The 23,274-nt window shown below is 40.5% G+C and overlaps 1 protein-coding gene across 1 annotated transcript in view; it reads left to right on the forward strand.

The window, feature by feature from the left end:
• The first annotated feature begins 21,231 nt into the window (after positions 1-21,231).
• MOBP (myelin associated oligodendrocyte basic protein) overlaps positions 21,232-23,274 on the forward strand; it is a 35,220-nt gene continuing 33,177 nt past the window's right edge. Inside the window, exons 1-2 of the mRNA XM_039837380.1 lie at positions 21,232-21,784; positions 21,873-21,943. The gene's annotated coding sequence lies outside the window, so the exon portion shown is untranslated. The remainder of the gene's footprint in view (positions 21,785-21,872; positions 21,944-23,274) is intronic.

A 23,274-nucleotide genomic window follows, 5' to 3' on the forward strand; every position in this document is an offset into this window, starting at 1 on the left:
GGTTAGAGGAAATCAGATCGTATTTTGCATGGTGTATGTCAGGATTTGCCAAAGGCATTGATTAGAGCAGGTCCCCCCTGGTTTGGGGGAATTCTATGAGCAGGGAGCCCTGCAGGATCCATTGTCACCAGGTAAAGTAATGGCTGTGATGAGGAGGGGCTCTTGATGTAGTATTGGCCAGAAGGCTGATGGTACAGAACAAAAGGGGTGAGGTCTTAGCTGGAAACAGGACTGGCCATGATCCTTTGCCCCTTCTTCTTCTGGTCTTTCCCTGTTAAGCCTCCCCAAAGCCACAGGATTGTCCCAAATACTTCCCATTGCTCCCTGGCCAGTCCCATCTTCTCTATCCCAGCACCAGGAAGCAAAAACACTACTCGTATCTTGAAAAATAGTAATTAAAATAGAAGGGAAGGGCTTTCAGATTTCACCAAGGGTGATTATCACTTTTGTCAGGGCTGAGCTCATCATTGAGCTGGCTAGGCCGAATGTCAGCGGTATTGCTGATCAAGAAGGGAAGGTTCGATGGTGAGATGCCTAGTTGGAAGAATGAGTTAGAGGCAGACATGAGAATGAAATGGCAGGCACCAGCTTTACAGTGCAGAGTGCAGTTCTATTGGGAAGTACAGTCTATTGTGCGGGGAGCAGTATTGGGCACAGTTCTTCTGCTCCCCTTTCTTGTGCTCCCCTTCTGCTCTCCAGGGGACCACATGGCTCCACATATAGCGGAGTACAATAGTGGCCTTCAGCCACACATGCGTGATACAATAAGCTGAAGCATGTTTACATATGTTAGGCATAGGCACCTGACTACCCTAATGCTAAATCCAGGGCCCTATTCCTAGCTGGGAGCCTGGATCACAGCCAGACCTTGGACCAGCCAGACCCTGGACCAGCCGGACCTTGGGCCAGTCAGGCCTTGGATTAGCCAGGCCTTGGGCCAGCCAGGCCTGGTGCTCACAACTTTATACATCATAAAGAAATCAAACTTAAAAGCTCACAGCAAAATTCCCTGATCACAGAAACACCTATGGATTTCTCCACCTTCCTATTAATATAAGAGAGTGGTGTTCAAACTACAAAGAGTGAACTCTTCATCCTTGTTTAAATCAAACAGTCCAGGTAGTATCTTTATAATGAAACCAAATAGCATTGTGGGCAATATGATAAAATAGAAAATGCCAGAAAATACTAGTAATATGGTTGAGCGGAGTTTAGTTAAGTTGCATTTCTATTATTTATTGCATGAATGAACAAATTCAAGGTGCCAAATGCATTTCTTAATGTGGGTCTTGTTAAAGTTGGATTGTTAAATACAGAATTCTCATAGTGGAACTAGGCGTCAGCTTGGGCGGGAGAAACTTCTGAAGTGTCTGTGTAGGATTCTGTCCCATGGGGGCTATAGTAGGGTTTTCTACCTACATTTATGCAGGCAAATGAGGTTAACAGAATTTTTTTACTCTATTTATGTGGTATAACAAATATATATATATATATATATATATATATTTGGTCTTTGCCCTCAGTTCCTGACACAGAGCTCCTAAAACCCTTGGAATTCCTGAATGATCAGAACAGTGTCTTTTGTATGCTAATAAGATAACTCAAGGTGGGGGCCGCTAGATAGCTTCAGAATGGTGGCTAGTCACCATAAAATTCAGCCAGATGATTACAGGGTCAGAACTTTCAGCCCAACCTCCAACCGTCTGACCACCTAGGAGTTGCGAGAGGCCAGAGATTGAGTTCAATCTCCAATGATTGATGATTTAATCAATTATGCCTATGGAACAAAACCTAGATTGAAAAACCCCTAAACAACAGCATTTATAGAGCTTCTGGGTTGGTAAACACATCAATGTGCTGGGAGCGTGGTAGTTTCGAAGAGGCTGGGACAGCTCTGCGTGACACCCGCACCCCGGTGTCTCTTCCACTTGACTGCTCTTGAGTTATGTCCTTTATAATAAACTAACAATCATAAGTAAAGCACATCCTGAATTCTGTGAGTCATTGTAGAAAATTACTGAACCTGGGGGGAGGGTTGTGGAAACTCCTGAACTGGTAGTGGATTAGGCAGAAACGTGGGTAGCCTGGGGGCCCCCATTTGTGACTGACTTCTAAAGCGGGAGCAGTCTTGTGGGGCTGGGTCATTAACTTGTGGCATCTGCACTAACTTTGGATAGCTAGCATCAGAATTGAATATTTGGACACCCAGTTGGTGTCAGAGAATTGGAGACTTGGAATGACATATTTGGTTGTTGTTTAGACAAAACCCTCATCTCTCCTCCCTTCTCCACCCTTAGAAGTCTACCTGCAGCATTTCCTGCTTATACTCTGAGTCTTTGATTTGAGTATGTGTCTCTATGCACGGCTGGGATGGGTTTTTCCATGTTCTAGCAGCTCACATTTTGTTCCCACAAGTACATTGGTCCCATTTTTGCCCCTTTGTCATCATTGATAAACAGTGGCCCAAGGAGCCCTCTTACCTGGTCAAGGAGCCCTCTTCTGTCTCCATGAATGGTGGGCTGGTTCATGTTGATGCAAAGACCACCTCCCCTCCATCACCACCAGAAGAGGCTATCATGGTGTCCTAGTTAGAGGGCCCCCAGCACCACTTGGGAAGTTTGGACCACTGGCCTCCATTTTCCCCTCCATTCAGTCTTCTAGCTGGACTTTTGTCCTCATCATCTTAGAATGTTAGATTCACTCCCTAAATAGGACATCCTCCTAGAAACGTGGGCATCTCAAGGCCTTTGCCCCATCTGCTTTCTGGGCCTAAGCAACACCCAATCCAAGAGGTTTCCCATCTTCGCCATTCAAACAGGAAACTTTTAGCCTTCAACTTCGAGAGAAGCCTCCAAGTCTCTTCACAGGCTCTCAGCCTGATGGAGTGACAGAACATTTTAAATGCTTCCAAACCTGTTAAACTGTGCTCTATTGTATTTGTAGTATTTAGAACTTACTTCGCTCCTCAAAGCACCCTAGTTTGTAACTAATCTGAGTAAAGCGATTCATTTCTGATGTTTATAGGAAGAGCACGAGTTTGTATTTGCACCTCCTGGGAACAGAACTGACATGTCACTTTGACAACAGATTTACTGGTGGAGGGCTGGGGAAGAAATGATGCCTGTGACGAAGGAGATTGAAGTGATAGTTTCAGGGTGGTGGCTGGTCACCATGAAAACCAGCCAGATGATTACAGGGTCAGAACTTTCAGCTCCACCCCCAACTGTCTGAGCTCCAGCGTTCAGTCCCTCTACAGAGGCCTCCCTGGGCAGATACGTGGTGTAAGAACTGTAGCATCTGTGAGGTGGGCCCTCCAGGAGCCTTTCCCTTATCCCCCGGGACACTATTTTTGCACTCGTATTCCTTTTTTTCTTATTTCTAATTTTGTGTATTGGTGCTTTTTCTCTTAATCAGAGTTAGAGAGCAGTCCACGGACCACCCTCACTCTAACACCTATGGGCAAATATGAAAGGTTCCCAAGACCACCTTCAGGTTGAGAATTTGCCAGAGGGGCTCCCTGCAAGTAGTCATACTCATTGTAGTGGTTTATTACAGCAAAAGGATACCGATCAAAGTCAACCAAGAGAAGAGACACTTGGGGTTCAGGAGAGTTGCACACAAGGAGGTTCCAGCTGTCCTTTTCCAGTTGTGGAATCCTGGACCGTGATGAATTCTCCTGGCAAGGATGCGAGACAGTATGTGCAGAGTGTTGCAACCAGGGAAGCTCACCTGAGCCTTGGTACCCAGAGTTTTTACTGGGGTTTGGTTATGTAGTGTGGTCAACTGCCTCCATGGCTGACCTTCAGCCTCCCTCCCCTCCTGTTGTAGAGCAGATGCCCTGTGGTCGAAAGACCCATCAGAAGTGATTGTTAGACTATCCAGTATGAACCAAGGATGCCAGACAAATACAGACACTCATTAAGCGGGACATTCCAAGAGCTTAGATATCGCCTCCTAGAAGCTGAGGACAAAGGTCAGATCTCTTTTTGAGTAAGGTCAATTCTTTATTACATAGTTAGCTTCATCAGTGGTAACATACAATTTATTTTTGATTCTAATTACTTTTCTATTTTTCAAATTCTTATTTCTGCTTTTTCTTTTCTCTGTTTCTGATTTCCTCAGATTTTATTTATTGTTTTCAATTTTTTTAGATGAATTACTAATTTACATATTTTTGTTCATTCTTTTCAGTAATATGTATTATAAATTTACTATAACTTACTATAAATTTGCTTCATTTTTATTTCCTGGGTAATCTGCTATTATAGTTTGAAGTTACTCTTTGGCCAAGTGTTGTTTGAAAGGCACTTTCTAGCACCGTCATTGTTATTTTTACCAAATTGCCAATATGGTCTGTACTCCTGAGTTATGGAGTTGAAGTTTTCTTTGTGGTATAAAACATGGCTGAATTTGGGAAATGTTACATAAGCATTTAACATAAAGTTGTATTCTATATTTTTAGGGAACAGAGTTCCATATAATTCTAATTAGATAAATTATTAGTTATATTTAAATAATGTATCATTAACAGTTTTTCTATATTTGATTTCTGAGGTCTGACAAGTGAATTAAAATCTTTTATTATTAGCTTCTTCTGGATCTTCACCTGTATTACTTAAAGTCATATGTTTAGATGCTATGTTGTTTGGCGAATAAAGACTTTTATTCTTTATATCTCCACTGTCAATCTTACCTTTTATCATTAGGAAGGATCCTTTCTCTTGTTGAGTAATTTAGTTACATAGCAACTTAATTTTTGTTTTCTTCTAATTTGCATGGCATTTCCCATTCATTTATTTTAAAACTACTCGTTTAAAAATAAAGCCACTTCTTTTCATTGTCTCCAGTGAATCGTACATAATTTTTTATCCTTATCTTTCATACAACCTAATAGTTTTATTAAAATAAAGGTGTTCAACTCACTCACAGTTATTTTTATGGATAATATTTCCTGTCTATCTAGTGAGGTTCACTAAAGGGACCCTCTCAGAACTAGAAAAATGACACAAAAGACATTCAATTCCACACTTATTACCAAATAAGGCAGTTTTAGAAAGCTTGCTTTGTCCTGCCTTCCTGTGGTCAAAGTTTCAGAAATATTAAAAACATATTTCTAGCCAGTTTTTTTTAAACTTAAAAAAAAACTAGGATTACTTTACTGCTTTATTGTATTTTAAAAATTATCTTTTAATCAGGCAGGACTAAGAGAAAAGAAAGAAGAAAGGAAGGAAGGAAGGAAGGAAGGAAGGAAGGAAGGAAGGAAGGAAGGAAGGAAGGAAGGAAGGAAGGAGAGAGGGAGGGAGGGAGGAGGGGGAAGGAAGGAAGGAAGGAAGAAAAGAGGTGGGGAGGGAGGGAAGGAAGGGAAGGAGGAAGGAGGGAAGTGGAGGGGGAGAGTGGAAGGAAGGGGAAAGAAAAGGAAGGAAATGAATCATGGTCAGGTTCAATGCTGGACAGTGGTTAATATTTATAAATGTTGTATATTTTATCAGAATTTAAAATAACACCAATAGGTCTCTGAGAGTTTCACTTTACCTGCAAAGTTAGGGATTTGGTTAAGTGCTAACATCCTTTTTCCCAAGTAGTCTTGGTGACAAGGTATAAAAGTTCCTCAGGTAATCAGATAAAACTTAGCATGAGAATGGATAAATAAAGAAGTGAGGCTGCTTTCCAGGGTCACTCAGCTGCTTGGTGGCAAGATGGAGACTGGTACCTGAGCCTCTGAAAAAAGGTGCCAAGCTCCTGCGAGCCACACTCCCAGGCTTGGGTCACAGGGACAGAGCCTGACTCACTTCTTAGGCAGTAGCTTCAGAGCGCCACTGATGTATGATGGGAAAAGGTCTGACGGTAATGTAGGGAGGAGGCAAGAGAATTAAAATGTTAATCAAGCCACATTCAGAGACTGCAATACACTGATCAGCCCTGCAGCCAGGCCAGGAGGACACCTGCAGAACAAAGGAAGATTTCTATTGGGATTACTATCAACCCATTTTCCCACACCTGTGGAAGGGGAAACAGGAACAGAGTCTTTAAGTGGCACCCTGCACAAATAAAATTGTTCATTCCCTATGGCTAAAACCATGGGGAACCTGCAGATTAAAGACTGGGAACTGCCAGCAGGCTTTTCAAACTATACACTCTTCCCCTTCCTCAGTGTATGTCTATAACAAAGGAAGTAGGAACTAAAGAATGACATATAAACTGAAATCCCTGAACACTCAGGGTCCTTCTCACTCTCTGCCTCTGCAAGGAGACCACACTCTGTGGAATGTTACCCCTTTTCTAATAAACTCTCCTTGGACTTCAACTTTGGCATGTGTGTTGAATTCTTTCTATACTCTCTAGCAAAGCACCGTCTTATTCTCTTGCTCCCCCCAACTCAGGGAAATTTGCCCTGTCCTGCATTAACAGCACTTGGTTCCCAGCCCATTCATCTGAGCCCACACACTCGGCAGCTCCCCTAGGTGACAAGAACTCCCCTTGGTGACAGCGCCTTAGGACATCAGATCAGTGCTGGTCTTGTGTCCTCGGACTGTGTGTGTTCCCCACAACCGCCCTGGCCTACTAATGTAATTTAGGCTACTGAATATAACTTGCAGGAAGCGACACCCGACGGAAGAAATTAGACGCTCAGACAACTTTGTTGGAGGAAGGAGAATTTATTAACCAGAGGAGCATGTGGGCTTAACAGCACCAAAGCACAAGCTTGCCTGGGTTAGATTTCTTACAGTTTATATACCTTTGCAGTGTCCATGCAACGGGCGCGTGATTCCTTTGTCTGAGTTTCTACATGCACTTCATGACTCAGGATGAGCAGGAGGAGTTTCAGGTGGGGACTGCGAGGGGGGAGAAATTTCCAGACAACTTGTCCTATTTATTTACACATCATTTCTCTTGCAGGTGTTGCAAGAGTTTCCATTTAATGATCTATAGAGTGTGGTTAATCTATCTATAAGTTCTGAGTCGGTCATTTCTGCAAGCCCTTTCCTTTGCCTTTTCCGGATGCCTCCTCTCACCTCTTATAACAGCTATAAAGAGGGGATGGCTAATATAGTGATTGCAAAACTGTAGGGCCCCTGGCTTATAAATTATATAATACACAATAATTCTTGATTCAATAATTTATTTACCCAAAAACTGCACTTGGAAGCCGCAGTGACCCAATCTTTGTGTTGGTTCCTGGGGAAATAAGGGCCAGAATTCAGTAATTTCACATCACAAACCACTTTTGCTCAGTGTAAAGACTAAACTCCCCATGTAAGCAATGGAAAATGTCATTATTTTTCTCCGTCCACGTCTCCAGGCCCATTTCACTGTCCTCTTATAAAAACTCTACCTTCTGGTCACACAGTTGACCCTGAGGAGCACTGTTCTCTCTGCCAGGACTTTGCGGCCACCATTTTCTTTTCTTCCACAACTTTTTGCTTTGTTTTTGCAGGCGGCAGCTTTCACAAATTTTTTTTTTTTTTTAAGATAGGAGAGAAGAACACATTTTTATTTTATTATTCAAAAATGTTTCAACAATGATGAAATAGCACATGATGATAACTCTAATAAAAAGGAAAAATGTAATAGGTATTTGCTTTAAAGATGTTCCCGAAAAATTCATAATAACAACTGTTTATATATACTGCCAACTCCAAATCATCTATGCTCAAATTATTTATTTAATGGAATATCTGTGTGAAAAATTTACATCCTAGATTGTTCCTGGCTTACTCTAACCTCCACGTTTGGAACTCTCTTTATTTTCAAGTTAGTATATTCTCAGAGTGTATGAATTATTTGAGTGATTGCCTAAGGAAGCATAAATCCATGCTAAAAGCTGCTTTCCACAGCTAAAGAGCTCCTTGTAACTAGAGTTTTCTCCAATATTCATAGACAATGAGAACTGGCTTAATTGGAATTACAGATACACGTATTATAGAAAGAATTATACCTGTTATAGAAAGAGTGAAAACACAAAACCAAAAACAAACCGACATCTAAATTCTTTAAAACGCCAAACCAGGGGACTATGTCTAAAGCATTGAACACTTAAAGAGCTTTTCCATCTTTAAACTTCTAGAAAAACACATATTACAGAAGCCTTCTGCCCTATTCCACAAAGTCCTGCTCAGATTGAGGTAAAAGGAAATCAGATTACAAAAAAGTCAAGGAAAGACCTAAATAAACTATTTATTTTTTAAAAAGGCAGAATTTGCATGATATTTTGCAGAAAAAAAAAGTAGAAGCAGAAGTTGAAGTCCTGCTTTGAAAGCCATCACATACAACTCATGGCCCTACCCACTCCTCAGAATTAATCCACATTTCCCCACACCCTACTCATCCTCTCTGACCGATGCGTGTTGGAGAACTTCTATCCATAGGTCCGTCTTGCGGACAATGTAAATTCATAGCAGTCAGCTACTGTGACTAGTAAGCAGTTAAATTCTGGAATATTGAAAGCGGGGCTCATTGCACCAAAAAAAAAAAAAAAAAAAAAAAATCATAAAAGTACTTTTTATGCCTATGAAATGTATTTCTCACAGTCTACTAATTTCTGGACTGTTGGATTGTGTAATTATTATTTTGGCCAACATAATAAAGACTTCATTTGTGGTGTGATTAAACGTGCTAGTCAGGATCTTGCCCTGAGTCGTGCATGCTGGGATACGGGTTGTATAATCAAAGGCAGGCTTTTCATTTGAAAACACATTGAAATGCATTGGCTAGTAAAGAGATCCCTCAATGGGATGGGTTGTTTTCTTTAACTCAGTGTTCTCTTTACAAGCTTCTCTAGCGAAGAAGTCCCTCCCCTTCAGCCGCAAGAGAAAGAGATAAGACTGGACTCAAACCTCCCCGGGGCTCAGAAAGCAGCCCAAATAGGGAAGAATGCTATTTCATTAAAAGCTGTCATTTTTGTTTAAAAATATCAGAGTCGACTCAATAATACATTTGAGTAACGTGTCATTTTATTTCTGAAGCCTCAAGTACTCCTGAGTTTCTCTTATTCTTCACCTCAATAAACAAAGCCTGAATATATTCTCAAAAGTGTGTGCAGAATCTGAATATTGTTTGGGAATTCACAAAACAGAGCATAAACATTTAAAATCAGAGATAGAAGAAACTTCTTTTTTATATTCCCCCTCAAACATTTCTAAATAGAGGAGCAGCTCCATGGTTTTTTTCTAAAATTAACTGAAAGAAAAATTAGCAGATGAATTTGAAACATAAAATCCTGTGACAATTTGTATTTGCACAATAGAAAACTACCAACTGAGTTTTTTCCTATAACGCCAATTTGAATTCTTGAATACCAACAATGACTAATGGATTATTATGTTAACTATGGAATTATTGTTAAATTGTTAGATGTGAGGACAGCACTGTGGTCACTTAAAAAAGTCATGATTTGTTAGATGCTTACAGTAGATGGTGCAGATTTTCAGGGTACATAATTTGATTGCTGAGATTTGATTTTTAAACTTTTTACCTTTCCCTTCCCCTACCAAAAAAAGGGTGTGCGGGTGGGGGAGGGATGGTGAGTGAAAACGAGAGGGATAAATGAAACAAGAAAAGATGTCGACAGTTCCTGAAATTAGGTGGAAAAAAATAAGAGACTCCTCCCCCCATTCTGTGTATATTTAAAGATTTTCATAATAAAAACAAACTACCACGTTATCATGTTAAACATTGCAATTCACTGAAATTTACTGGGAAAAAATAAAATTAAGCAATATCAAATATTTAAATGGAATTACTGATCCTAGATTAAAGCCTCCACAAAGGTTTCCTGAAACAAAAATTCTGTTTCAACCAAAATATTTTGTTGGGTCTTGGTTTCTGGCCTTCTGTTTTTTTGTTTGTTTGTTTGTTTGTTTGTTTGTTTAAACCAACCACTGTCATTAAGTAATATTCAGATTTTTAATAATTTGCGAAGAGATTAGAATTCCATGTTATAAAATGACTATAATTGAGACCCGCTAAGCTAAAATCTGTACAAAGGCTGATGGCATTTGTAATTAGAATGCAAAATCACACTTTGTGCAATTAACAAAGACACTGCAGATGCTGAGAACCAAGTTCCTTATTTGCATTCCTGGATGCCCTGCCTTTCAGTATTTATTTATTTTAATCACTGGTTCCATGAGACTAGGTCTACAGCCTCACATCTGAAGACTTAGCTGCTTTACTATGTGTCACTGGAATTGCATATGCATTTATCTGTAATCTCCAAATGTTTAAGCATAAAGTTATTTTCCTTTAATAATCGAAGAGAATGTTATACATTTATATCATTTAATATAGATTGTATGCATCATCTGTTCACATTATTTTAAAAAAGAGACTATTTCTTGAAGCCAATAATAAACTGAAATTGAGTGAACAGGTAACATCTTCATAGGGAGATGTTCCGAGTTTCAGCAGCTGTTAGCGTTGTTAGGGGAGAAGTCAGTTAGTTGCTGGAACGAGGACTGTGGTGGCATCCACTTTAGCAGCAAACGGAAGTAAAAAAGTTGGCAAAATCGTCCCAAAAGTTCAGGGCGATCTTGGTGGGGAATCTCTCTTCCCGTACAAGGCAGACAAGTTCCTCTATGTTAGATGAGGGCCCCCAAGAGCAAGGCTCAGGCACATAAGGACTGTCCTGTGGTCTATCCTCAGGTTGGGTTCCGTCCCCACACCTGGAGCAGACCCAGGGTTGTGTATTTTATTGGGGAGGTGATCCCAGGAAGCCCACTCACTAGGGGGATGAGCAACGGAGAGCCAGATGGGTGCGTCAGTGGGCAGACAAGTATGGTGGTCAACTGGGGCTCCACCCACCGGACTCTGGGAGGTAGCAGAAAACACACAGAGGATGTCAACTGAGGGACGAGGGAGCAGGGCAGAGAACCGATGAACAACTCCCTTGGGTTTAATGAAAATCGTGTTTGCTAAAAGCTTCAAAAACAGAAGGTTTTTGGTGCTCCATTCATTGACTATTTTGATTAAAGAGTTCCAACTGATTTTAAATAAGAACACAACCCAAATTCAAAATAATTCACTTACAGAAGTGAGTAGGGGCTCTTAGTTTGGTTTACAAAGTGGTTTTGCAAAGGTTCAAACGTTTCTAACGTCTGATGAGTAGCACCAAACTTCGAATGAAAAATTAGTAACATTGAAATGACAGTTATTTGATCTAAACAGAAAGGCACTTTCATGGAATGATCTGTAATTGCCTGTTCTGTAGCAGCACGAAGTAAGCTGCCATTTGAGAAGGCAGTCTTCTTAAAATACCTACTTGCTCTTCAAGTGGACCTTGATGCTTTCTCCGCAGACTTTTGTCTTTTTGGGGGGCGGATGTGGAAGCTCCCACAGTGGAATGTAAATGCTGACACACGTTCATCACCAACTTTCTGGAGAGTTGACCCTTAGTGTTTTATGAAACCTTGGCTTTCATTTATTTGAGCTTCTTGCTATCAAAAACTTTATTGCAAAATGCAAAAATCATTGCCAAATAAATAGTTGTAGATTTATAATGCCAAAAAAAAAAAAAAAAAAAAAAAAAACCACCGTAGCAAAGCCATCAGGCTATTATTCTTTGTCTTCTCCATGGCTTAATTTATCAACTGCCTCTTCTTTACTCATAAATTTCTACATTTCTCCCCTACCCACCAAACGACAGTACAGCTTTGTGCATTTCACATGCCATCGTACTTGCCACTGACCATCTGGCTGGTACTCAAGTCACCAGCAGAGGCAGCAGCTTGGAATACTTTTATCACCATCTGAGACAAGTAGGAATTGGCTAATTGGCTGTCCCTAGCTCCTTATGTCCCAGCACACTATAATTTTAGCAAGTGTCTGAGTGCTGTTCTTAAAAGGGAGGTGTGAGTTAAGCTGCCGCTTCTGGAAAGAGTAGAGAAAAGAGAAGTGAGGTACTGTGGTCATCTTCTGGACCTAAACACATCTAAGTGAGAGTCTCGTCACTGCCTGCGAGTCTTGCACGCACCAGAAGATGATCATGGCAATGCACTTCGGGTGTGCACAGTGCAGGCCTATCATCTCGTCCAGACTAATTTTCATGCAGTGACTAAGAATAATGTTTTGTTACAAAGTAAAAATCTTGGACAAATGATAAACTGGAAGGGACAAGGGAAAAGAGATACAAACTGGGCCTACCCAGGCCCGTGGGGATGTCTGCTCACCTCTGTCAAAGACGTCACTCAGCTGCAGCCACTGGTTGAATGTGGAAGCTGTTTTGGTTAATATCTTACTATTTCAGCCAAGGCTGAAATCTAAAAAAATCCCATTTCCAAGATAGTAATAAGAATTACTCTTTATACCCATACATTATACCACCACCTCTTGGCCAGGGATTACTTCCAGCTGTTTCTACTGACCTGGCTTGACCACATCCTTCATATATAGCCAAGCAGATACAACCCGTTACATACGTGTTCCCAAGATAAATGATAACTAGGCCTCAAGTAAGAGGACTTGACAGCATTTCTTAAGACAGACACTTAAATGAACTGACTTTAAACAGAAACAGGACTTTTTGTTTATAGGCTTTGTCACACATAATTCATCCTAAATTCACCCAGTAATTGGGTGACCCGCTGTGTTAGCTAACTGGCTTTATCTGATGGAAAAATAATCCTTATATCTTTATGCTAAAAGGTAGTTTTGCCACTTGGACTGAGAGCTCCACCGAAGTTAGGCTCCTACCTTCCCACAGAAACTGGAAATTGGGGGTGCTGCCTTCCTCGATTATTATGTTTCAAAGAGATGGCTCCCAGGTCCTTCAGCAAGACATGCCTGGGTTGTAAAGCTGGCAGGAGGCTTGTTTAGCTTTTAGGAAGATTTACAGTTGACCCTCGAACAATGGGGTGTAAACTCCACTTATATGTGGATTTCTTTCTATAAAGATGGTAAATGTATTTTCTGTTCCTTCAGGCCCACCAAGGCTTCTGCCTCACACCATTGGCCACCACCATAGGCAGGAGGCTGGGAAATGTAGGTTCTTTTAAGTGCTGAGCGCGTTGCCCCTCTAACATCAAAGGGATCTGTGACTAAGAAGAAAAGGCGGAAGAGGTATTGGGTAGGCAATTAGTGGTTTCCGGGGTACAGTTCTTCCCAGGGAGCTTGGAATGCTTCAGACGCTGTGTTCTGTCCCTACGTGAAACTGATGTGTCTGGATCAAGGGCTTAGAAGAATTCATGTAAGTTGTTAGTTTTCCTTACTGTTCCCCGAGGAAACACAGGGCTCTTCAGAGTTGCTTCGGGCGTTCCAAATTATTTTCTACTTAAGGTAAATATTTAACATTCTCGTAGGACACCTTTGTCATTTTTATAAGTTTTATACCAGAAATTCTTGAACATCTTGATTCAAGGAGCTCTTAGGTTTTCTGTATTTTTTTTCCACAGCACCCATAGGCCCAGAGAAACACCCAACAGCTCCTTTTACAAAGTAGTTAGGCCCAATAACTCAGTGTTTTTGTTCTAACAACTTATAGCGATTAAAAAATACACGTAAATGAAAGGAACAATAATACTTTTGTTTTATTCTTAAATAACCACTATAACTTTCTAATGAGATGTGTGTACCCATTGGATACTGCAACACTTCTCCAATTCTGGAATCAAATTTTGACAACGCCATCTTCATTTCCTGTTCCATATTGACTTTCCTGAGATACTTACTTATCAAACAAATAAAAAAATCCAGCTTTATAGAGATATGACACCATCTAAAGGAATGTAGTACAATCTACAGTTGAAACAGTAAACTATCTCAAGGTATTGGTCCACAGGGTGTCAGACAGAGGTGTAGTATTGTCGTGTTTTTCTCGCCATCTTCCATATTCCAAGGCTTGTAAAAGTTGAGCTTACTGTGGCACACGAGGCCTTTTTGCCGAGTTTGGGAGCCATGAGTTAGGTATAGAAGTGCCAGGTCACACGCCGCCTGAGACCCGCAGTGGCGGCTCGTGGCAGCTGACTGGCTGGACCGGAGGAAGTGCTGTGTGAAGGACACCGAGGAGAGCTCAAGAGGACGTGGCCACAGAAGTGCTCGTGTGCAGGTAACATCTTTTTTTACTTTCCAGACATTTTTGAAACTTCTAATACAACTCTGAAGCTGGACAGTCATTCTATTTGCTACTGTCACTGTGAAGATACGGACAACACTCTGTGAGAGGACAATGCCGCAGAACAACACAACTCACTAGACAAAACCAGAGGAATCAAGGTCCCACTGTTATTTTACTTGGAATGAATTGAGGATGCGATGGCCAATGTTTAATATATTGATTGGTTTGTCCAAGGGCAGAACTTCAATCTGGGATTTCTGTCTGTAAAGTAGAAAAAGACTGCTCTCTTCTTTACTTCAAATATCATGCAGAACTCTATTTCTAAGTGAGTTCAAGTGGTTTGTCATGTTTCCAGGTTTTACCTCCCTTCGCGTCATGGTCAAGTTTATGGGCTCATGAGATAATTACTGTACACGATCTGTGAGGAACGATTTCATGTTTTTGCCCTCACAAAGCCCTTATAAGTAACTGCCCATCTAACTTCCTTTCTGGGAATCAGGGCAGACTTGGGCAAGTTTGCCTTGAGAGAAATCCACTGCCCACTGGCCTTCCCGGGCACTGAATTCTGGGGACAATTTTAATCAGTGGGGGCCCTTCTTGTTAAAAAGAAATCTTGCAGGAGTCGTATTGTACTCTTACCCTCTTTGACAAACCTGCCCAGTGGTGTCAATGATGGGGCAGGTGCTGATGAGAGTAAAGAGGGATAGAGAGAGGAGGAGAGAGAGAGAGAGAGAGAGAGAGAGAGAGAGAGAGAGAGAGAGAGAGAGAGAGAGAGAGAGAACAGGGTGAGATGGTTTCTTCCTGGAGAGTCTTCCCAGGGTGAGATGGTTTCTTCCTGGAGAGTCATGAGAGGGCTGAGTCTATCTTACTATAGAGCAAGATAAGGCCTTTCTCAAACCAGGTCATACTAGCTGAGAAGCTAAACTTGAAATCAGGGGAAGAGGGTCAGTGAGAACTTTGGGTAAAATCTGTAATAAAGATTATGTTGATAACAGGCTGTTCTCAGTTTAGTCACATGTGTGCTGTTAGATTAACCTTATTGTGGATTTCAGATTAACAGGCACAGAAAACAGATTTTTAGTGAAGAGGCAGTAAATTAGAGAAGGCAGCTTTTATTATATAGATCTTGTTGTGTGCCAGTTGGTGTTACAGGCATTTTTTTTTTTTTTTTTAAAGAGAGCCTGATAATTCAAATCTGTCAACTCAAATGGCAACAGATTACCTGGTATCTGTGATTTCGCTCAAGGCATTTTTAAAAACAAACCACTAGATAACAAAATGCTAGATGCTTGGCTGCTTGGTAAGCATAGAATTAAAGCAAAGATGTTCTTCTTTTTTCAAAGATAATTTCCCTTAATGTTGGGTCCTGCGTCACTGTGCATATTTCTTGTCTCTGCATTACTGACATGAGTAATTAGAATCAGGGCTCCCCACTGTAACATGCTGACATCTGACAAAAAACTCCTTGACCAATTTTATTCAGGCTCCTCTGAACCCTTTTTCCAACTAGGTCTCGAACTTGGGACTTCAGTGTCTACTTCTGCATTACCCAGTTTTAACAAGAAACTAGCTAAGTCATTTTTAGCAAGAATCCCCCACCGTTGATATCCGGTCAAATTCCTCATCCCCCAGGTGATGTCTGATTTCCCTGGCCTGACTTCAGGAAGAATCCTGGCAAATTGGTTTAGCCAGAAATTCTTCCTTACCCTGATATTTCCTCTTAGTAAATTTCTGCCCACTGACTCCCTCATCCTGCTCCTTGGCTGTAAATCCCCACTTGTCCATATTGTGGAACTGAGCCCAGCATTATACTGGGGCTCTTTCCTCCTATTGCGATAGCTTCTGAATAAAATCTGTTTCTAACAACGCTTTAATTACTCTTCAGCTCTGTTTTTCTTTAACACAACACATTGATACATTCTTATTTTGAGTTTCTATTTTTGCTAGAATTCTTGCATTTTTCTACCCTACGTCCACCCTCTACTTCTCCAGTAGTAATATTATAAGGGACAAAATCCATGACTTGGTCCCAGAAAGTTGAACAGGAGACGCATGTCTCCTAAAGAGTGAGTTTTAACACAGCAAGTTGCATTAAAACCAGTCCCTTAATTAAAGAACATAATATACATTATTTCACAGTTCACTATTGGCCATGACACAATTGTGACTGGGCCCAAGCAGAGCAGGGAAAGAGGGAAAGAGAGAGAGCAAGAGAGAGAGAGAGGGAGAGAGAGAGGTTGGGCGTGGAGCTTGAGAATACACAGAGGCTTTGTCTGGGTGGCTGGCAGCTCAGCTGGGGTTGTATTCCTCTGTTTACCGTTGAAAGTTGGGGACTGAATTTTATGGTACATATGTGAATTATATTTCAATAAAAACAATTACTTTGTTTTTAGTTAAAAGTGGCAGGTTAACTACACATGGTTATTTTATCTACTCTTGCTTTAAAAAATTTACTAAAACTATAGTAGTAAAATATTTCTAAAAGATAAAGAATTAAAAAAAAAAATGTTTACTCCACAGGGGAAGTAGAGAATTTTTAAAAAGCTTTTAAAAGCTTTTTACCCCCAAAGAACAGGAAACACCAAAAGATGAGAGATTATAGCATAATATGGGGTGACAGAAAGTGGGTGGAGGATGGTAACCGAGTTGGCAGAGTGGAGGAGTTCCAGTTTAAGAGCTTGCAGGGGGGACCCCAGAGAAGAAGCATGTCAGGAATATGTGTTGAAATGCCAAGAGTCCTCCACACTTGGGGCGCCAGGCACAGTGGAGAGCAGAGCTGAGGCATGGGGAAGCTGCACATTCCGAGGAGAGTTCCAGGTTCATGACACCAGCTAGCTCTGGTCACTGGAAGTTCATTATGAAGAAATTTCCAGACTCAGAAACTGTGGAGGTGATGGACAGGGCTTAGAAAAAGGACATGTCCACATGTGGGTCCCTTGCCTACTCTGATCACAGAATATCAATGGCAAGGTTTTCAAACTCCCCTACTCTACCTACCCATCCCTGCTAGGCTAGAAAATGGATTGTTTTTTTCCTGAAGAAACTGAACAATCCTCGGAGACAAATCTTCTAGCTACTTAGGTCTGCCTTAGTAAAGGCCAGCATGGCTGCCTGTCGCATCACTCATCAATAAGCCTTGTGCTTGTACTTGGAGCTTCCAGTCACCTCTTGTGTGCCTAACTATTAAACAGCAGTGGACAGTGAAAGATCACCAAACAAAGGGAAAAACTTCCAACAAGAAGGGGAGAGATGAAAACAAAACCAGGATGAAGGGACCTGGAGTAAACAAGCCAACTAAACACAAAAAAACAAATAAAACAAAAAATAAACATTCCCCAATGTAGTGTAATTACTATTTTCCTAGAGTTTAGAGAAAATACTATGTATTTTGAATAAGGAAAAGTCAACAAACAAGAATGAGGTCTTAGAATTTAAAAATATGATTACCAAAATAAAATATAGAATTCAATAGTTATACAATGAATAAAATAAGAAAAATATATGAAAGGTAAAACAAAAAGGCAAAGAACTAGAAACAAAGAGAAGAAAGGGGAACAACTTTGAGGATCAATTTAGTTTTCTGTTGTTACTTTTTATTAGTTTTCAATAGCCAACTAATAGAAATTTCAGAAAGAAGAAAATGAAAGAAAGTAAATAAATAAAAACAGTAAAAAGAAAAATTACAGAAATGAACGTTATAAATTTCTAGATAAAAATGGTCCAAGTAGGGATGAAAAAAGATTCAGGATAAAGCCAAGCACAGGGAAGGTTTGGGACAATTGGCGTTAAAATAAGATCTCCAACATTCCCAGATATTTTTTTAAAATCTTAAAAGAATGGGATTCTGAAAGGTCCACAACTTCTCAACAACAGCACAGAAGGAAAAATACAGTAAAACAATGCATCCACAATGCTGAGGGAAAATAATTTTTAACCTAGAATTCTATACCCAGCCAGACAGGCAGTCAAGAGTGAGGGTAGAATAGAGTAGCTTTCAGGCAGACACACTCAAAAAAAAAAAAAATCACTAAATATAAATCACTAAATATATGCTCTTTCTAAGGAAGGTACAGAGGGTGTGCTTCAGAAAATAAGAGAGCAAACCAAAAATGAGAATGACATGGGATCCAGGACAGAGGTGATCCATTACAACAAAGCAAGGAGAGCGAGTCCCAGTTTTGCACCAGGCTCAGAGAGCAGCCAGTCTAAAACAGAACAAGAGAAGAGAGGATTACGGAAGACAATAGAAATAAACGGTTGTTTGATATATTGGAATGCTTGAAAAATTGACAGTTACTTGACAGATCTGTTGGAATACTTGGAAAAATGAGGGATAAGTAAATAAAAAACTAAGCAAATTAAAAGAAATCAATGAAAGCAAAAACAAGACGATTATTAACTTCAGGAAAAGTAAAATTATAAAAAGAAAGGAAACGATCATAATTGATCACACGGTTGCATAGGAATAATATATATACGTATTTATAAATACTGGCTGATACAACTACATTCAGTGAGTAAGCGAAAAGGCAGAGGAAGGAGTAGAGTGTAAGAAAGTGAAACCCTCACTAGGAAGCCAAAAGTCTACAATCAGTACGTTTATAAATGGCTGTTTGTGCGAATTACTTAACAGTATGGAAATATAGAAAATATAGCTAAAAAAAGTTAAGTGTGCCTGCCTCTGTTGAGTGAGATTATGGAGCGAGATGTGGTGGGAAAAGGGGCTATTGCCTTTCAACATAAACCATTTAATACTATTATAACTTTGCCCAAGTATTATTTTGACAAATACAAATTAAAACTAATTAAAATAGTACCTATAGAAACTGTGGTGTTCTCGTTTGCCATAGTACCACACAGTACCACATAGCACGACTGGGTGGCTTAAACAACAGAAGTTCATTGTCTCAGAGTTCTCCGGGCTAGAAGTCTGAGATCAAGATGTCGGGAGGGTTGGTTCCTTCAGAGGGCTGGAGAGAAGGGTCTGGTCCAGATCATTCTCCTTGACTTGTTTGTCAATGACCATCTTCTTCCTGTGTCTTTGCATTATTTCCCTTCTATCGTGTGTCTGTGTCCAAATCTCCCCCTTTTTATAAGAACATACTGTCCCACACTAATGACCTCATTTTAACTTAATTATCTCTCTAAAGACCCCATGTCCAAGTAAGGTCACATTCTGAGGTATTGAGGGGTTAGGTCTGCAACATATGAGTTTAGAGGGGACACAATTCAGCCAATAACATGTGGGGATTGTCGGCTGCAGCCGAAGTTTCTGGAGAAATTATCTGTAAGGTTAGTAAGTGACTTAATTTCGGCCACGAGTCTACTTGGATTCCTGAGTGGTCTTGCCCTCTGCGGAACACAAAGCTGCCAAAGGAGTGACACTAACTCAAATGTGGCCTCATAAGCTGACCTTCCAAGACTGAGAACGCCACCGCAGGTAGGGCAAGCATCAACATTTAAATAGGAATAAAAAGAGATGGCATAGTGACTGTTCCGTGGGACCTCCACACTTTGGTTGCATAAGTGATAACTATCACTCCATATATCCTGGAGGAGAAGATCTAACTTCACAAAAATCTGCCATTAAGGACCATTTTTTGTTAAAGGTTTAAGAAGCAGAGTCCTTTAATAAAGATGAACCTTTATAACCTACTCACTCTACCTTGCACTTTTTAAATAGCCTGAATTCATCTCCAGCTGTTTTCTAACCAGGAAGGGTGTCCTTACAATTTTTGCCCACTCCTATTTTGCAAGCTTCTTTAAGGCCAGAACCACAATAGCTAACACCGATGTAGCACTAAGCACCAGGCACAATTCCAACAGGCGTGACCTCTTAACTGACTTGGTGACTATCCCTGAGACCTCCGGAGCCCATGCACTGAACCACCTTGCTCTGCTTCCTATGGCTTCAGCACGTCCACTGCAGCACAAGCAAAGTGCTGGCCTCACCGTAGGACTGAATCAGCCAGCAGACATGTATAACTGGTTACTCAGATCCAGACTGTTTAATTAGCCAAGAAGTTGGTGTACAATGAGATTTATACAGGATGTTTTCAGTCTCACTGGATTGTCTCTTCGAGGTCCCCTAGCATGATGATGATGATGATGATGACGATGATGATGATGATTTTTACATTTACTGTGACAAGAGCCTAAAAGGTAACGTAATGACAATGTTGGCATTTATATCTCACCGTCATGCAGGGAGCTATGGGAATTTAAGAGGAAAGGCTGCTGTTGATTGGATTCGTTTCAGAAATATCCTTTCAATTTTTAAATCATTAGCGTGTGGTTCTATATATATAAAATGAAATTTAGGAGAAGCACGAGTTATAGGACCCGTCAAATTTAAGAGGCATAGAGTTATGGGACTCAATGGTCCGACCCCTAAATTTTAGGAAAATGATAAAAAAATGCCAATGTCTGAGACTGAAGCCAATATAATCATGTTAACTAAATGAGAGTTTCATCATTTACAGAAATCATCTACCACAAGAGATTGTTTCTAAAGTTTTCATAAATTGGAATGAAAGTAATAATTGTCAGAGAATCTTCCAGTTCCCCTCTCAGTAGCAACTAGACTGGGGAACTGGTGTTGAATCGTGTGAGGGCACGCACATGCGATGTCAGTCTTGCTGTGTGTACGTATGTGTGCGTGTGTATGTGGGGTGGTGTGTTAGGAGGGTGGGCGTAGACGGATATTTACTCCACATAGAGTATGAAAACAGGAGCCTAAAAACAGGCAGTCGTCAGCGTGATTCCAACTCCGTTCCCGGCTGGCAGGTGCGGCTTGTGGCATGTGCAGCGAGGCACGGTGTGGGTGGTCGTGGTGGGTGTGACGCTGGCAGGAAGGCGTGCGGTTTGGTGGGGTGAGCTGATGCCTGATGTGGTGTGGGTGGACTTGGCATGTGGTTTGATGCAGTAAAGAGTGGCCGTGGAGAGAGCCTGCGTGAGGGGTTTGGCACGAGGCATTAATTTTGTGGGAGGTGGGAGGTGGGAGACTGGACTATATGTGTGTGGGGATGTCGTATAGACATGGCTTGTGAGTGAGTGTGTGTGTGTGTGTGTGTGTGAGAGAGAGAGAGAGAGAGAGAGATGGTTGGTTGTAGCTTAGCTTTTGTTTAGATTTTCTTTTGCCCTTTGTTTTGTCTTTGTTTTTGTCTTTGTTCGGCCTTTGTCTTGTCTTTGTTTCACTCTTTGTTTAAACTTTCTTTGGCTTTTGTTTGGTCTTTCTTTAGCCTTTTGTTTAAACTTTGTGTGGCCTTTGTGTAGTCTTTGTGTAGCTTTTGTTTTTAAGTAGATCTTGGCCGAGGACCCATCAAAAACACCTTGTGTAATGAAAACCCCGGATATATAATCTCTCCCTATATATTCTGCATGCATTGAGTGGCCTCAACAGCCCCAGGGACCTGGTGCAGACGTGGAACGTGTTTCACATAACAACTGCTACTTCAAGGTAAGGGGATTCCACTGGCTTTGATCCTACTTCACACTGTACTTCATCTTCAGGTGTCGAGTGCACATTTGTGTACAGGTCATTTCATTATATCCCGGGGGAAACTTGTTGTAACAGCAGCCACGATTGGGTGGACATAAAAGGATGGAGAAAACAAGAACGGAGGACAACCGGGTTGTGCCGATGTGGGCAGAGAGTCCTCCTGTAGTGTTCTGGCTAATGTTTGGGCACATATGAGCCTGGGGAGAGGCTCTGAACCCTAACTCAGATTCCCTCAGGTGAAAAGCCCCATGTTCCTGGAGCTGAATCAGTAGGGGCTATTGGCTTCTTCTTCTAGTATTTATCATGACTTTTCTTCTCATCTAGGAAGCATGCCTTCCCTCATGCAGCTGGATTTATGTGTGGGTATACCAAAGGCACAATGAAGCCCAAATCTTGTAAGAATTTTACTCCCTGTAGACTAGCAACCTTAGATGGAAAAGCATTCATGCTTTATTTTGTACAGAACCTCAGAAATCACAGTCATGTTTTTTTTTTTTCTTCCAGTTTTGTGGTTGATAGAAAAATGGAAGAAAAGATTATGTGTTAGGGGAATAAAGTTTTTAACTTGGCTCGAGTTCTAGGAAGATATTGGGGGAAAATTTTTTTTAATGCTTTGTGAATAAATCAAAGAGGCAGAAAACATTGTTGTCAGATGTTCAGCCATGCTATTTTATGTTTGTTTAGAAGAGCAGAGGGTCTTGGTGAGTGGATTTGAAAAATTGTTTCATATTTACAGAAAAATCGAAATAGTACAAAAATTCCACGTGTCTCTATATTACTCAAACATTGACTTTTTACCACATTCGCTTTATCATTCTTTCTCTGTGTACACAAATACATTTTTTTCTGAGCCATCTGAGATTAAATTACAGACATGATCGAAACCAGAAAATTAACATGGAGAAAGCGCTATTATCTAATCTACAGACCTTGACATGATCCTGATGGTTTTGAAGAATATCGGCCTCCTATTTTCTTAAATGTCCCTCAGTTTGAGTTTGGGTTTATGTTTTCTCATGATTAGGTCCAGATTTGGACCTAATCCGTTTTGGAAAGAGTATACTTGTGTTTTAGACCATATATATTCAAATTCAAACTTGAATCTGATTGTACGAACTTTTAATTCAAGGGCTGGTTTATCTAATGGTAACTAGGATTTTAAATGAGTACCTAAAATCTTACAAGAAAATGTGAAAAATGTATTTGATGCATGCAATCAATATACAGATGATGTATTATTGAATTATACACTTGAAACCTATATAATTTTATTAACCAATGTCACCCCAATAAACTTAATAAAAAAAGAAGATATAAAAAATAAAAAATCCAGGGCTTTCTACTGATAATTCCCAAATATTCACCCAAAATGTACAAGCGCTGCCCTTTATTTATAAACAGTAGTTACAATATGTACATGAACTTGAAAGGTGTATAGTGAAGTATTTAATCTAGGTGCCTGTGTATGTTAGAGTCATGTTTACTACTCTATGAGTATTCATTTGATAAATGTGGTAATTCCTGTCTAAGCAAAACCATCTGCTAAAAACAGATAATCAGGAGCTGTCCTGAATAGCCGCTCCAGACTTGCTGGTCACCTTTAACACGATGACAGGGGGCCTGGGAAAAAGAACTTTCATTTTGTAAGTGGGAAAACTTCTGTGTGGAGGCGGCTGGCAGTTTTATTATTCTTAAAATGATTTCTTTCGCTATGCAAATGTAAAGC

This window comes from Pteropus medius, unplaced genomic scaffold (assembly GCF_902729225.1).
Source record: "Pteropus medius unplaced genomic scaffold, Ma_sr-lr_union100, whole genome shotgun sequence".
Lineage (NCBI taxonomy): Eukaryota > Metazoa > Chordata > Mammalia > Chiroptera > Pteropodidae > Pteropus > Pteropus medius.